At 46.6% G+C, this 17,849-nt stretch overlaps 1 protein-coding gene and 1 non-coding gene across 2 annotated transcripts in view; one reads left to right on the forward strand and one right to left on the reverse strand.

Moving 5' to 3' along the window:
• LOC124789070 (kazrin) overlaps positions 1–17,849 on the forward strand; it is a 1,028,805-nt gene that overhangs the window by 248,036 nt on the left and 762,920 nt on the right. The window lies entirely within an intron of this gene.
• Trnat-ugu lies at positions 463–537 on the reverse strand. Its single transcript has one exon. It is a non-coding gene; the product is annotated as a tRNA-Thr (tRNA).

The following is a 17,849-nucleotide window of genomic DNA, read 5'->3' on the forward strand; positions in this document are numbered from 1 at the left end:
TAGTAGTGTATATACAGTGCAATTCAAGCTTGGCACATTGAACGCCTATGAAAAGGTATAAAAGCAAACTTATTGAGTTTCCCGTTCATAAAAAAAATTATTGTATATGTTTATTAGTTTCAGAGATATAGACGTGCTAAATCGGTTGATTCTTTTTGATTCACCTTGCATACATCGATAAGCATGACAGGGATGTCCCGGAACACCCGTGAGACCACAGGGCGTATTAACCCCTTAACGAAAGCGAAGAGGATGGTCTGCGCATGGTTGCATTGAAAGAGACAGCAATAACTGAGAGACTCTTATCTAAGTTTATTTATATATGACGGTAGTATCTGTTCCCGAAAGAACAGTTACCGTGGATGACCATGCAGCTTTGCTGGAAATGAAATGATAAGTAAATGGGCACCCTAGCTGCAAACAGGCGTTGATGTACTTCATTGGGGACATGTTGAAAATGTGTGCCCCGACCGGGACTCGAACCCGGGATCTCCTGCTTACATGGCAGACGCTCTATCCATCTGAGCCACCGCGGGCACAGAGGATAGTGCGTCTGCAGGGACTTATCCCTTGCACGCTTCCTGTGAGATCCACATTCCCAACATTTCCACACGACTACATTCGTAGTGCGCCTAATAGATGTTTGCCAATCTACGAAGTCCCGTAGACTAATCTGCCACGAGTAATGAGTATGATGGGCAAACATCTATTAGCCGCACTACGAATGTAGGGGTGTGGACATGTTGGGAATGTGGATCTCACGGGAAGCGTGCAAGGGATAAGTCCCTGCAGACGCACTATCCTCTGTGCCCGCGCTGGCTCAGATGGATAGAGCGTCTGCCATGTAAGCAGGAGATCCGGATTCGAGTTCCGGGCGGGGCACACAATTTCAACATGTCCCCAATGAAGTACATCAACGCCCGTTTGCAGCTAGGGTGTCCATTTAATTATCATTTCATTTCTAGGTTTATTTGCTTTATTCCTCTGGAGAACCCAGCGCACGTTCTACTAGCAGAGTGACACCTGAGAGAGGGACGGAGGGGGCAAGAAAGGCGCAGCTAAGTAAGCACCGGGACTGAGAAAGCCAGCTCACGGGACGCTGCGTCACCGCAGAGATGGGAAGGTGGGAGGTAAAACTCGGCGAAAAGAGAGGAAGAAAGCGAGGGATTTCTCGGGAAGAAATGCGCGGGAGAAACAGCTGAGGCGGAACGGGAGGGAAGCGACAACCGGGGGGAAGGTGGAATGGGTGAGAGCCGCCGGTGGACGGCTATTAGGTGGCGCGTGACGGATGCGAATTCCGCGCAGCCCGGCTGCTGCGAGGGAATGTGTCGCGGAGTGGCGGAGGTGGAGGCGGGGGCGGAGGTGGTGGCTCTTTCGGGAAGGAGGCCGCCCACGCCGCGCAGTAAAACAACACACTGCCGTGGCGCCACTGCAGCTTTCTCGAACTTCAGCCGTGGACCCTGCGACACATTCGAGAGGACGATCCACACTTCATGGTGGAAGGTAATTAGGAGCTTGGGTTTACTTTATTACGAATATACGTTTCGGGTCAACTTCTTAGGGCGTATATATCGGTCTGTAAGATACCGCCAGTTGGTGGAATGGGTTAGGTTGTGACAGTACAAAGGAGCGTGGTACCGTATACCGATGACATGGGAGGGGTATTGTCCTGCCCAGAGTTCTTAGGTGGTAGACTGAGTTACGCAAAGTGTCTACTTTGTTGTGCAAGGTCGTCGTCCGTTTGCAAACTGCTTCTAGTACTGTATCCATACGGGGGGCAACGTGCAAGTCAACGATGTTGGCGCGTAGTATCTACATGAATACCATATTTTGTAAACCTTGTAGACGACGAGTATGTGTTGGACTGGCAAGACCCCAGACCGAGCTGCCATACAGTATCGTAGAGAGCACCGTCGCCTTATGCAGTCGATGCTTTGTTGTGGTACTGAAGTCAGTACTCTTGAAAAGGGAGAGTTCCTTGTCCATACCAAAAGTTTTGTTCCTCAAAAAAAGCTAAGTCATCTTTGCCCCCCACCCCCCGCCCCCAACCACCCCCCAGGGGACATCCTGTCCATGCAGTCTCAAGGTGGTAGGCATCGAGGGGTGTTTCTTGCTGAAATAGGTGGCTGTTGCCTTGGTGAGATTTAGTTGCACTTTATTGGTCTTACACCTAGCGGCTGTGTCATCTAGTTCACATTGAAGGCATCGAATGTTGACGTTAATATGTCTGCCACTGTTGACAAAAGCTGTATCATCGGCAAATCGCGCAATTTGTACCTTTGTGACAGTTGACATGTCACTGACGTAGAGATTAAATAGTAATGGGGTTGAGGCAGCCCCACCTGCACCAGTCGGGTGTCAGACGTTTGGCCCTCTACTGTAACAATGATCTTTCTGTCTGCCAAAAAACTAGCTAGAAGTTTCACATAAAACTGGTTATCGACATCAGTTTATCCATTTTCTGAATTAGTTCCGGTCCCGGTAGCTGAGTGGTCAGCGTGACGGAATGTCAGTCCTAAGGTCCCGGGTTCGATTCCCCGCTGGGTCGGAGATTTTTCTCCGCTCAGGGAATGGGTGTTGTGTTGTCCTAATCATCATCATTTCATCCCCATCGACGCGCATTCGCCGAAGTGGCGTCAAATCGAAAGACCTGCACCAGGCGAACGGTCTACCCGACGAAGTCAGCCTTCGGCGGCGCAGCGGTTCGGACGGTGTTTACGTCCCTGCCGCACGTCTGCGCGAGAGGTGTTTACGTGAAGTGTGTAGCGGTGTGCCGCCGCAATACATAGAACGAATCATGCCCTTGTCGTTCCGCAAATCGACACTGAAATTTAGTTTTGTTAACGAATATGCTCGACCGAAGGCTTACGAGATCGAACGTTATTTACGGGACGAGGTGAAAATCGAACCTGACGTTCTAGTTGGAATCCACTTATCTATAGTCAGCAGCGTGGTTTATGTCAAGCTTATAAATGAAGCGGCATGTGACGAACTACTACTTCGACACAGACAAGGACTTCGTTTCTGTCATTCGGACGGGAATGTTGGAGCGGTAACAGTTGAACACGCCGGCATGGGACTCAGAACGATCCGCGTCTTTGAGCTTCCATTCGAAGTGCCAGAAGAATTAGTGACAGACGCCCTGCGTCCTTACGGAACGGTCCTATCCCACGTGGCTGAAAAATGGGCGAGCTTCAAGACGTATCCTGTCCTCAATGGCGTCAGACAAATACGGATTGAACTCCGAAAACACGTCCCGTCATACTTGTACATCGCTGGTTGTCGGGCGATTGTCATTTACGACGGACAACCAAGGACGTGCTCTGGATGTGGGAAGGAGGGACACATACGTTCTGAGTGTGCTCAACGAAGGTTATTACAGCTGCCACGGGATGATCCACCCCTCACGCCGCATCCGACTGTGCTCCCCATGACTTACGTCGCCGCATTACGCGATGACGTGGGCCGCGAGACAGACGCGTACCAGAACACACAGACAGCGGCGGATCGTGGCGAGCCACAGAAAGACGACGTTGCGCTGGACCGCCTGCAGCAGTCACAGGACGCCCTCTCTTCGGTGCCGCTTGAGGCCCCTTCAGATAAGGCACTTGGAGACGTCGAAAATACGACGGCGCACGATTCTGACGTCCCCCACGAACAACTGGAGACCATGCTGACCTCTGATTCCGAGGCCCGGCAACGTAAACAGCGCTCACCAAAACGCCGGAAGAAGCGCCGCCTCACGGTGGAAAACGATCACTCTGATCTAGTAGATAATTCTGAGAAGTTTACGGGTACAGAACAGACGACCATGGATACGGAAGAACTACCTCGCGTGGATGCAACGGTGGCCAGCGGGACGGCGGCACGACCTACTGCTGACGATGCTCCAGACACAGCGAAGGAGCTCGATAGACGGCAACAGGCTACTGAGGAGGCTACGGCGCCTGCATCGCACGACAACGATGGGACACTAGGGGACTGGTCAGAAGAGCCACCTCCTTGGGGAACAGATGATGCCGGAGGAACTGCTCCTACGCACTCTCCCGGTGTAAGACCGCCAGGGTGCACGGAATAATGGCAGACTATATGAGGGGACGGCGGGGGACGTTAGTCCGACAGCAGCCTATGTACGGCAAAATTAGCGACCGTACGGTACCCTATCTACGTTGACCGCCATGCACCAAGCTTATCGGATAGGGTCTGTTAACATCAATCGCATTGGGACGCCGGTGAAAATCAAGATGCTCAGTGACATGATAAAGGCTGCGGATTTAGACATCGCACTATTACAAGAAGTTCGGGTACTTCCCCCCTCGGACTTTTACGGTTACGACATTTACTGTTCCCCGTGTGACGAGAGAGGCGTTGGTACAGCTATACTATTAAAGGAAGGGATACGTGCAGACGAAGTAGAGTATTTGCCTTCTGCCCGTGGTACGGCCGTGACCATAGGAGGAATACGTTTGATCAACATATACGCACCGTCAGGTTCGGATAAGAGAAGGGACAGAGCAGATTTTTACGCCCATGAGGTTGCACCGTTGTTCCAGGGACGATACGATGGTTGCATACTCGGCGGAGATTTTAATTGTGTGCTTGACAGAAAGGACCAACAACCTAACTATACTACTAGCCGAGAACTTAGGGAGCTGGTCAACGGGATGGAATTAGTCGATACATGGGACTTGAAGTATCGCAACCAACCAGGATATACATTTTTTACTAGCCACTCCGCGGGCCGTTTGGATCGAATCTACGTTTCAAGGGCGTTAGCAGTGTCGACGGTGGACGCAGAAATATGGCCGACAGCGTTTACAGACCACGAGGCATATATTTGTACAGTTAACCTTGATAGACAGCAGGTGTGGAGACGGAGGGGTAATTGGAAGATGAACGTCTCCCACCTGCGAGATGCAGAATGCCGACGCATGGTGGAGGACGCGTGGCATGGCTGCCTCCGTCGACGAAATTCTTTCGGTTCTATCCTGCAGTGGTGGATCGAGTGCGCGAAGCCAGCTTTACGGAGGACGTTAATAGGTTATGGGAAGGAGGTTTCTCAATGGCAGCGCACGACCACTGAGTTTTACTTTACGGCTCTCCGGGAACTGCTAGCTCAACCACCTACACCAGAACGCCAGACGGCCGTCCACCGAGTTAAGGCGAAGCTGGTACAACTTGCGACGCAGAGGATGGCAGGTACGATGATATGCGCGAGGTCGCAGGATTTCCTGCCCAACGAGGTTCCCTCGATGCATTACGTGATAGAGGAAAGACGAAGAAGACGCAGGAATTTAATACATGAGATCGATCTCGGCGATGGACGTCGTTATACAACACAAAGGGGCATAGCACAGGCGTTCACGGATCATTTTAGCAGATTCTATGCGAGCAACGGGGAGGGTCAGAGGGAGCTGGGGAACGTCCTGGAAGAGATCCCTGACGCGACGACTGTGAACGGGGAAGCAGACGGGTTATCCGAAATTACGTGTGAAGAGCTGGAAGAAGCGATTACACGAGGTGCTTGCAACAAGTCCCCAGGTCCAGATGGATTCCCGTTGGAATTTTACCGTGCCTTCGTGACCATTATGACACCGATGTGGCTATGTATGTTTAATGCGCTTCTGCGGCAAGAAGTACCGGTTCACATTCAGTTCACGGAAGGACTCATGATACCGATACCGAAGCCCCGTGGTGGCAAACGGCCTTGTGATTATCGCCCCTTGACCCTCCTTAATAGTGACTACAAGATCTTCAAGCGCGTCCTGGGAAGTCGTATCAAAAAGTCACTGGAGCATCGAATACATGCCGATCAGACTTGTCTTGGCGGCATCAGTAATATCCACACAGCCTTGGGAGACTATCGTGACGTCGTCGCCCTCGCGGCTGCATGCCGCCTCCGAGGGGCGATGGTTGCTGTAGATTTCGATCATGCTTTTGATCGCGTGGATCATGTGTACCTCGCGGCGGTGATGAATAGGATGGGTGTCTCGCCGTTACTGACCAATGCTGTGATGCGGCTGTTGCACGGCGCCAGATCAGCGATGGTGGTCAACGGAGGGAGAACTGAGTATTTTAAGATCTTAAGATCAGTGAGACAGGGTTGCCCCTCGTCGATCCTCCTTTATGCGATTGCCTTAGAACCGTGCCTCGCAGGCCTTCGCCGCCGTCTTACCGGGATCTCCCTACGGCATTTATCATTCAAATGCAGAGCATATGCGGATGATATTGTGTTCCTCGTACGGAATGAGAGGGAGACTCAAACAGCACTGGATTGGCTACAGACGTATGGGATGGCAGCTGGAAGTGTGGTCAACTACCGAAAATCACAATTCATACATGTGGGGCGTGGCCTAGAACCAGGAACGGAAGGACCCTTACCTGCGGTGGAAACCCTTCGCTGTTTGGGTATCACCTTTCATAAAGAGACAGCGGGAACGGCTGCGGACAACTACCGAAGACTGTTACTCAGAGTCCGCACGGCAGTACGACTAAACGCCCTACGGTCGATGGATATGCTGCAGCGAGTGTTACTCGTCAACCTTTATCTCGCGCCCATGATGTGCCACCTGACACACCTTCTCCCCTTGACGCGTACGATGGCTATGAGGATTCAGGCGGCTTTTGGGTACTATGTGTGCCTGGGACAACTCTTTAAGGTACAGTACAACACGCTTACCCTCCCAGCGCGAGAGGGGGGCGTTGGTTTAGTGAACGTGCACGAGAAGGCGCGTGCCATGTTTATTAATACTATGCTCCAACGGTGGCGCAACAGGAACCACTCGCTTACGGGGACGATCATCGAAGAACTCGTACCAACATCGCATCTTCCTCCAGTCAGTGTCGGCCATATATCGCCCCCTTTAACGTATGTGCGCACGTTCATCGTGGAACACGGTTACGTTCGAGAGCGTTTACCGACGACCCGACAGTCGACATCGAAGGACGTGTACCATCTGCTTCTTCGACAGATCGCCCGGAATAGGGTGGAACGCAAACATCCAGCTGTTAATTGGCACGTGGTGTGGCGCACGGTCCACCACCCCCACCTACCTACATCAGTCAGATCAACATGGTACCTTGTCGTCAACCGAAAATACCCTACAAATGATAAAAAGTACGCAATACATTTGGCGGATTCGCCCTTGTGTCAGCAATGCGGCGTGCTGGATACGGACGACCATCGGCTGGTCTGCGGCAAGGCATTGGCTGTCTGGACTCTCGCAAGAAAGATAATAGCGTTCATGCGGCGCACTATCTATACGGCAGTCTCTTCTGACATAGTATTTTTTCCAGAGGAAACGTATTTTCCGCGTCATAAGACGAACGCGGTGGCGTGGATCACAGGTATGACGGTCCATTACATCTATAGAGACACACGTACGAACTTACTGAACGTCCTGGATTACTGGCAATACTTGCAAGATGGACACACAAAACTATTACGGCTACAAAAGTACAAGGATTGGTATGCCAATTTCCTAGTAACGGTTTTTGCGGACCCGCCATATACCTGGGGTGTGCCGGGTGCGCAACGATGAGCGGCGGTGCTGTCTTGTGAAACCGACCAAGTTAAAGTGATCGACTAAGAACACTATGCGAGTATGCGACTTGCGAAAAACTCACGCTTGAACAGTTATCAAATGGATGTATTTCAAATTTTGTTTTCATATCCAAAATACTTTTCTTTCGGGTGCCGGAGGTGGCCCCACTTCGATTTTGTTGTTATTTCATGCTGCATGGTAGGACGGCAGCAAGGATCCTTCCAGAACAGTTATCATGTGACAGGACGTACTATGTTTATTTTGTGAATAATAAAGGTTTCTGTTTCTCCTACCTTCCTTCATATAAATAAATAAAAAAAAACCCTCACTCAAAAAAAAAAAAAAAAAAAGCGCTTAATGAAGAGCGTCAAAAAAAAAAAAAAAAGTGGTCAGCGTGACAGACTGTCAATCCAAAGGGCCCGGGTTCGATTCCCGGCTGGGTCGGAGATTTTCTCCGCTCAGGGACTGGGTGTTGTATTGTCCTAATCATCATCATTTCATCCCCATCGACGCGCAGGTCGCCGAAGTGGCGTCAAATCGAAAGACCTGCGCCAGGCGAACGGTCTACCCGACGGGAGGCCCTAGCCACACGACATTTCATTTCATCACATCCACCGATTTCCATCCCATTCGGATAATTCCTTTGTGGTGCGACATTTTTTTATTTATTTCATTTTTGTATCACAGTGTATACTGCGCATAAATAGGTGGAAAAAACCGTTATTGTTTAAACATTTGCATCCATTAAATATCTGAGAATTTGCGTTCGGATCGATTTAAAATGAATGACTCAATCCATTTCGATTCTCGGGAAGCTTTGACATAATGCACGCAAAAACTGCTCAAAAAACTAGTTTTACGGAAGAGTACTCTTCGCTCGATTGAAACTTGGGTGTTGATGCTCAATCAGGGACTCTTAGTAGTTATGTCTGATAGACCAGATCCAAAGAGAAGCAGGCTCTTCCGTTACGGCTCCGTTTCGCTAATGCGGAAGTGTCACGGTATGTTCATCCGACTTTATATTGGCGCCATGTGGTTGTATAAGAGACAACTAACCTTTTTCTTCCTGCTACATATAGCTTAAAAATAGATCATAAAAGTAACGTTAGAGATATTTGAGCACGTACTGTGTTTTACTAACAGCCAAATGGTTCAAATGGAAAAAAAAAAGAAAAAAAAATAAAAAAAAAAAAAGTGGTCAGCGTGACGGAATGTCAGTCCTAAGGTCCCGGGTTCGATTCCCCGCTGGGTCGGAGATTTTTCTCCGCTCAGGGAATGGGTGTTGTGTTGTCCTAATCATCATCATTTCATCCCCATCGACGCGCATTCGCCGAAGTGGCGTCAAATCGAAAGACCTGCACCAGGCGAACGGTCTACCCGACGGGAGGCCTTAGCCACACGACATTTCATTTCATTTCTTCATTAGTTGATTCCTCCATACTTTATCATAGGCCCTTTCAGTATATAAGAAGACCGCTGCAGTAGCACTAGACACACTGAAATTTCTGGTACCATGTTCCGCCAGTCGAAGGCGTTGCAGCTCTGCGGATAGCACAACTTTAAACATAGCTGTGTGCAGCAACCGTGAAAATATTTTTTATAGTAAAGACAGCCCACTGGTTGCAATGGATTTTATAGTCGAATTTACCATGGTTTCGACTCCTAAACTAAGGGAGTCTTCACCAGAATTTATATTACATACGTAAAAAGTTGAGCATAACATCCCTCGTCATACAATTTTAACACCAAAAAGGCCACGTCACATAATAAAACATCCTACATAAAAGTTTTATAGTCATTTCTAGTTGCGGATAGTTTACGTTGGAAGCCATACTGTTCTGCCCTGATTGTACCGTCTGACCCCGACACCTTAGAGAGGGACATTGAATGACAGTTTTGGACTAAGCTCTCTAAGCGTGCTAAATGAATTCTTGAGTGGCATTACAGGAATTATGTCAGTCTACTTTGGTTGGATTCTATTGAATGGTTTGCAGTGTATTCGTGTCCAGAAGTGGTTCACACGGTTCAAATGGCTCTGAGCACTATGAGACTTAACTACTGTGGTCATCAGTCCCCTAGAACTTAGAACTACTTAAACTTAACTAACCTAAGGACATCACAAACATCCATGCCAGAGGCATGAAGCGCCTAGAACCGCTCGCCCACACCGGCTGGCGCTCCGTCTCTAATGACCTCGATGTCGACGGGACGTTAAACCCAATCTTCAATCCTTTTCTACACAACTCCTTCCTTGGTCGTTTCAGTTGAGAGGCACCCACGTGCCTTGCTCATACTGTGGCATCAAGCAGTCAGGCCTGCAAGATGAATGGTCTGCCAAGCGAGTGGATTTATTCTTATTTCTCAATGACTGATTATGAGCTCTAGCACCCACAATTAAGCTACAAATTATTCTCCTGCTTGAATATTACTCAACGGAAACGGATAACGCACATATGACTATTAGAAATTTACACACGCACTGGCAATACCACATTTTCTTTCTTACTCAACGGCTTTGGTCAATACGTGGCCATCGCACTGAATATGAATGGCGCACACATTATAAATTCTGGATATCATGACTACACACTATTCGAAAAACAAGGCCATCAACCTTTTTCTTTTCACTATCTTTTTTATTCTGATAAATTCTATTATGATTCAAAGACAAACTAAACACACCATTACATTTTATACAACAGTTACACATGAGAAACTCCGCCCAGTGGACATGGCTTTACATTGGTGATTATCTTATGGTCTCGTAATTATCTAACGCTACAGTGCACTTTCTGGATAGGATGGTGGATCTTTTGCTATATCTCACACTTCGACTCTCACACCCATCATCACGAAAATTTACTCCAGACCGAGCGGTACAAAAAGGAACATGCATAATTCACTGCCTCTGAACCTATCTTGCTACTCTCCCATGCAAACCACACATACTTAAATTACATGAAATACATCACACTGGCAACATATAATACATCACAAAGAATAGTCACAACGTTAGAATCACTTCACTTTCAGATTTCCCACTTCAATTAGTATTCATCCAAGTTTCACACGACACTGTCCCACTTCGTAACTTTTCTTTCCTACTACGAATTCTGGAGGATATAGGCACGTCTTCCTGTGCAATGCAAGCCAAGTGGCGTTGCTGGATAGACGGCTGACTCACCTTGCTTCTTTCTCAGAGTATTAGAGTTTGAATCAAGCGTCACACGGAAACATAACACGCAAAGTAATATTAGGATCATACTCGTCACACACGCGAGTCCTCAACTGATACCTTGGACGAGCACTTCTCTTTATCCTTTGTCTCATACACAGATTGAGACTCACACAGTACTCACCACGTGGAAGCGCTTGTCTCTAATTTCAAGTCCTGCACACGCCATTTCTTAAATATTTCCAACTTACAGTACACACGCCAGTAATTCAGCTTAACTTTAGCACTCGGAAGTATTTCAACTTATTGCTACACGTGGTTTCATTGTGACCGTTGCTCACTTCCGTATATTACTACAATCCCCTTAATATTACATGCCTGTCATTTAATTCTCCCAACAAAAGTTCCTGAAATAGAGAAATAATTATTCCAAACTACTCTTAAGTATTTCACATGCATACCATTTCTCCACTCTTTTGTCTTTACGGAGCACACCTAAGACAGTCTTACCAACACAAGATCCAGCGCCAGAGTGCTGAAACATGGCCGTTCTGCAGGTCAGCTCGCACCTCCGTCGAGGTAGGGGAGCACCTTGCTACCGTATTGGTCAGCCACATTTCAGGCGCTCAAAGTTCAGGTAAATTTCATCTCTTTGGTTCCACCAAAGGTGACCAAAGGACCGTCTCAAACCTGATCATGTATTGCACATTCACTATCTGCAGTTAGCAGACGACCATACATTCATTCATTTCACAGATCTCACCAAACTGGATGTAGGGATTTATTATGTGGGAGTGCACATGTGATCAATTAAATAAATAAATTGTCATTCTTTCCTAGACTGGTACCCGGCTTCGGTGTATTAAGTGAAATTGAGTTATTATTACAAAAAATGTGTTGTTCTGACAAGAATAACGAAGAATGTTGTACCTATTTTCAATGTCGGGCGGTACTGTACCCTTTCACAGTGTTCGAAAAACTGCCTATCTTCATGCCAATACATACGTGGCATGCAATGAAGTCCGGACCGCAATAAGTTTTGTAATGGGGATTTTGGATGTCGGGCTGTTAATATTTCATAGGCCGTTATTGTTTCATATTTGACTCAGCGGTGGTTTCCGCTCTTTTAATTGGAGAAATTTGTGGTTTTATGTAGGCCGTCTTCTGTGAGATCCTTACTGCCAGGTCTAGAATCGAAGATGTTATGACATGTCCAGGGATGCACTATTTTATCATATTTTAACAGTAGCTATGTGTCATTTATGGACTCACATTTAAGCGAACGCATAGACGGTTTTTCTAATGAATTCCTATTGATTCTGTTTAGCTTTCTTTTGTTAATATCGTGGAAGGTGCTACTATTCATTTTAAATTTTGCAGATGCACCTGAAGATGGGACACAGGTCCTGAAACCGGCTAATGCTTTCCTTTTTAGAAATAAATAATTTTTTCAACTGGAGCGGATTTTATCATTGCTGATGAATAACAGTTGTGGTTGTTCGTCAAGAGAAACATGTGTCATCTGTCCAGTTGCTGAGAGACAATACTAGCACTGGAATGTATGTTGACAGAAAGGGAAATTACCAAATTCGATCTTCTGAAGCCATCTCCAGAACGCCGAAAAGAGAAGTATTCAGATAAATGTTCGCAGACTAGTACAGCAAATAAAATCACTCAGTGGACGGAAGTGACCATATGTACAGAAGATTAAATTACGATGTGAATGCAAAATGGTTCACTCCACAACAATACGATCTATCGTGCAAAATGTTCCATGGAACGCGTAACTAAATAATTAACAAACTGACGTTTATCCCGCTGGGCGACTGGGGGACTAGACGATCAACTCCTGTTTCGTAGAACGCGGCCGCTGGCGGATCCACAACCGCACCTACTCTCGCACTTCCACGCACTTGTCGGACTCTGACCGAATCCGATGTCCACGCCTGTCAAAGGTGTTAAAATCACACAGTGAACGATCCGGGCTGTACGGACGATGTTGCAGTGTTTCCCAAACAAGTCGCTGAAGCGTAGCCTTCGTCCGATTGGTAGTGTGGAGGACGAACGATGTCGTCCAAGAGGATTGTTCCGTCCGACAGCATTCCTGAAAGTTTTGTCTTCATGGAGTGCCGCAGTTTTTAGAAAGTGTTTTTATAGCACAGCGCATCGATTATGGTTCCACGCTCGAGGAAATCGAGGAGCAGACGGCCCCTGCAATCGAGTATTTATCATCACGACCTTAAGTGGTGCCACCATTTCGAGCCCGAGGACAAATGGCGAAGCCGACAGTGGCAACATTCCGCAACCCTCACCAAAGAAATCTAAAGCTAACACAAGTTCTGGTAATGTCAAGATGAGCTCCTTCTTTCCTTCTTTTACTGCAGGGACCCTCTGTTGGTCTTCCTCGAGGGTGGAACCGCAATCAATACGCATCGCTATCAAGGGACCTAGGAGAAACTGCGATGCACCATAATGTCGTAATGTTTCAGCATAGAATATGCTGCAGGATCCAGCAGCAGACGACGTCAGCTATAGTCAGCTGTAATCTGTGTGCTTGATCTGTCACAATTTTTGTATTTATGTTTACGATCAACCATCAACCTTTGCACCGGATAATGATCAAGATTTTATACAACTTTCTGGCGACACCTTACACTCGGGAAGCAAACACCACGAACAGGACGCAATGAAGATCAAGTTGTGAAAATCTGAACGTATTGCGGCCGCCAGGAAATGACATTTGGGAGAGCTGAAGGATCCATAATCGGAACAGCCGGAAGGTGAAAAAAATTTCACGCCTGTGACCGCAGAAATAGTCCTTAACGAGCCACCGGCCAGAGAAGAGGCGTAATTCTGCGCTTCACTATTCCGAAAGTGCTTCCGCACGCTGCGCTATTTTCTCTCCCTGATTCACTGTTAAATATTCGGTTGCAAGGAAAAAGAAGCGAAAAAAGTAAAATTCCGCACAGATACTTTTTTTTAAAATAAAACAAACAACCCATTTACGTGTATATGTGGGGGCGCTCTCTTAAATACGCGCTGACGAGCTCTGCAGAGTTGTTATTCGCACAGGTGAACGCAGTGGCGAAGCCGTGCCGCGGAAGCGCAAAAGGACGGGCTGCGATTTTGTCGCATTTAAATGCATTAGAATGGCCGACCGCTGGGGCGCAACTGTGCGCTTTCTATTTTTACGGTCCGTCGTTGCACTTCAGGTGCAAACTGAGCCGCGGGAATGAGATTCACATTCCGGTTCGCCGTCCCCCCATCCATCCATGGATGTGCCATGAACGGCCTCCAAAGAGAAAAAGAGAGCGTGGTGGTGAAACAAGGAGAAAGACTTAAAAAAGAAGCAAGGGAAAAAAGGAAACGCAGTTTATTTAATATTTGCTTTTCTTGTTTCCTGCCATGTGTTGCCTTTTGCACAAGTAAACACGTTGTGAGTGAATGGATAAAAATAGACTATATTCAAAAACAGCGTGTTGCATCAAAATGGTCGTACTTCTTCCATTTTTACGAAATTTCTCTTCTTTAGCTTTGGTGGCCTACTCTATAGAAATTATTTACAGCATATAAAAAGTTTGTGACATTCGGTCTGTGACATTCAATTAGGTTCCAGTGTTTCTTAGTTTCTCAGCTAATTCGTGCAAGAATTCCAGTTACAGAATGTTAACTTCATCGGTTCAAATACTGCTGCGCGGTGACCATTTACAGAGATTTTTACGTAATAGCAAACAGTACTTAGCTTAATATTTACCAGGAGAAGGATACTGCCTTGATCAAAAACAATTTACTAATTTTTCACCCACACACGTTTCAATGAAGTTTAACCGTCATCAGTGGATATGCTTTATTTTTCTCAATACCACCTACTGTCATTTACGGAGCCGTCTGTGATTTGAACTCATCTAACATTTCGGCGCAGTTTGTCATACGCATGTTTTGTGGTTTCCACGTTGAAACTATGAAATGTTATTCGTTAACATACACTATGCAAACAAGTAAATATTTAGCACTTTTGAGACAAATCAGGTACAAGTTCCTGATTAAAAATTCTTCTGTTGAGTAGGAATTGCCCAGAAGGAACACTTGTAGCTTACTTTTAAGTTTAACTTCGCTGTCTCTCGGACATCTAATGTGTTGGCTAAATAATCAGGGACTGGCAGTTGGTCCTGAACGTAAAACCACATATAACGTACTGCGCATAAAAGGAAGGAAAGACCTGCTGCTATATGATCACACGACTGCCCAAAAATTTCTGCAATCATTCACATTCTATAAATATGTGAGAGTATGCATGCGGAACGATTTAAAGTGGAACTACCACATAACAATAATAGTAGGAAGGACAGAAGAATCCTGAGGACGTATGGTCTACTAACGAATCTGATAGCTTACAAATCCCTCGCTCGATTACTGCTTGAGTATTTCCCGACAGTTTGGTACCCTTACCATAAAGGATGGCGCGTTTCGTTTCAGGTTCGTTCAGTAACCGCGACAGTGTTACACACAAGTTCAGACACGTAGTGTGCATCAAATGTTCAAATGTGTGAGAATTCCTAAGGGACCAAACTGCTGAGGTCGTCGTTTCCTGGACTTACACACTACTTAAATTAACTTACGCTAAGAATAATGCACCCACGCATGCCCGAGGGAGGACTCGAGCCTCCGGAGGAAGGGGCCGCGCAATCCATGACATCGTGCCTCGAACCGCGCGGCTAGTGTACATCACGATGTCCGTTGTTTATTGTTGACATTCTGTGAACGTACTTTCCTTGAAGTGTCGATCAACATATTGCTTCCTGAAATGTACATATCGCAAAAATAAGATTAACGTGAAATTTAAGAGATTTAATCTCACGTGGACTCCTTCTCGCATTCTATTGGCGACTGACACAGAAAAAGGAGGGGGTGGAGGGGGCGGCAGATACGACAGCGGTACATAAAGTACCCTCCAATATATACCACTAGTTGGCTTCAACAGTAAAGACGGAGATGCAACTGTAGCAAGTGGATAATATTAATCGCCTTAGAGCGTCAGACAGCTACATTTAGCTTACGACGAAAAGGAAGTTTTTATTACTGTGTGCAGCTTGTTCGGTGTGGTCGCCGTACCACCTGCTTTCAGGGGGACGAGCACCACTGTACACCTCACGATGCTGCTCCGCTGGTAATCGGTTTAAGGTGCGTCGTCGTTTATCCCTCTTATCCGGCCGAGATAGTCATCTGATGGCGCCCCAGCAGCCTCAGCAGTTTGCTTAGGCGGGGTCCAGGGAGCGAGAGGAGAGCCGACACCGTCTTAATAAATCACGCGGCTCTACGTTGTTGATCCTCCAGCCGCTCCTGTAAATCGCCTCTCAGAGATGGACCTCACAAACATCACGGTAAGCTATTAAAGCTAAGACTCAACCCTGTTTACAGCCTGCTTCACAAAACCGAGCGTCCCTGCGGGAGGTTAATTATTTTATGAGGCTGATGGGCCTGGTCGATTCTTCACGCTACCAACATAAACGCCTGTGCTAATAGCTGATTTACTTGGTAGCCACACTACACCTATACGTTGTCTCTTGCGAAGGCAGCTTCGGGGAAATTTGCAAACTAGCCAGCTCAGAACTTGTTAAGTTTTTTTACTATATCCACATGTACAGCTACACCCGTACTTTACGAAGCACTTGGATGTTCATGGCAGAGGGCATTTACCATTTTACAGTTGTTATGGCTTCTTCGCGTCCAATTCGTGTAAGGAGCGGTGGAAGAATGTTTGTTTCAAATGCGTCCGTGTGTGCCGTAATCTGACCTTGTTTTAGCGATGCCTATGAGAGCGACACATAGCGAGCTGCAGTATGTTCCTACATTCTTCACTTCAGACTGTGACTTGGAATTTGGTACGTGCCTACGTGCCGCTTCGTGAGATAGATGACGTCAGTCGCCAAGCGTCTGCCAGTTAAGTTTCTCCAGCACTTCCGCCTCGCTCTCCCGTAGTTCGAACAAAGCAGAGAATATTCGTACTGCCCTCCTTCGTGCATGTTCAATGTCCCGTGCTTGTCATATTTCGTATGGTTCAGACGAACTTAACAATATTCCAGGATGGATCGTAAGTGTGGATTTTAGGCAATTTTCTTTGTGGACTGACAGCATTTTCTGAACACAAGCTTCCCATCTGCTTTATCTAGAACTGAGCCCATGCCATCGTTCCAGTGCATATCCTCACACCTACTCAGCAGTCTTACGGCACTACGTGCTTTTGTTCTGTGAAGTACACCATTCTGTATTTCTGAGAAGTTAAGACAAGTTTCCAATCTTTGTATCACTTTCAGATCTTTATCAAGATCTGACAATCGTTGTGCAGTATTTTCTCAAATAGTACTTCATGATAGAGATTGCTTCACTATTATAGGTGCAAACTGATCCTCATCTAGAAAATCCTCAATTTTGTTTTCCATTCTTTTGTGTACTCGTATTATTCTTGCCAGCCAGTTGGATGCATGAGACGTTAAGGTGATTGTGCGTTAGTTCTCGTGCTATACAGCTCCTGCTATCGTCGGGATTGTAGGGATGATGTTTTTCCAAAAGTCTGAAGACATGTGTCCATTACCATATATTCTACACACCAACTTTGACAGTCGTTTGGTTCCCAGATCCCCAAACGATTTTAGATATTACAAAGAAATTTTATCTATGCTTTCTGGTTTCGTTGGCCACAAATCTTCCAAAGCTCTATTAGATACTTACTCTGACATCGCATCCCCTACATCTTCCATATCGACTGTCATTTCTTCCTCTGTAATGTCAGCAAACAAGTCCTTCTGCTTGTAGCGGTCTTCAAGGTACTCTTTCCAGCTAGCCGCTCTCTTTCCCGAGTATAAACTGCAATTCCCATTTCACTCTTAATTTTCATTCCATTTCGCCAACGGATGTTTTGACATTTCCGTATGCCTAATCAGTCTTACCGACGATTGGGTCTTTTTCGATTTCTTCACATTTTCCTGCAGACATTTGGCCTTCAGTCCCTTGCACTTATTACTTATTTGATTTCTAAGTGACTTATACTGCTGTATTCGTGTCTTTCTCTGAACATTTTTCTACTCCCTTCGGTAAAGGCTCGCGCCGTGGATTAAGGTTGGTTCTTGACT

Source organism: Schistocerca piceifrons, chromosome 3, assembly GCF_021461385.2.
Source record: "Schistocerca piceifrons isolate TAMUIC-IGC-003096 chromosome 3, iqSchPice1.1, whole genome shotgun sequence".
NCBI lineage: Eukaryota > Metazoa > Arthropoda > Insecta > Orthoptera > Acrididae > Schistocerca > Schistocerca piceifrons.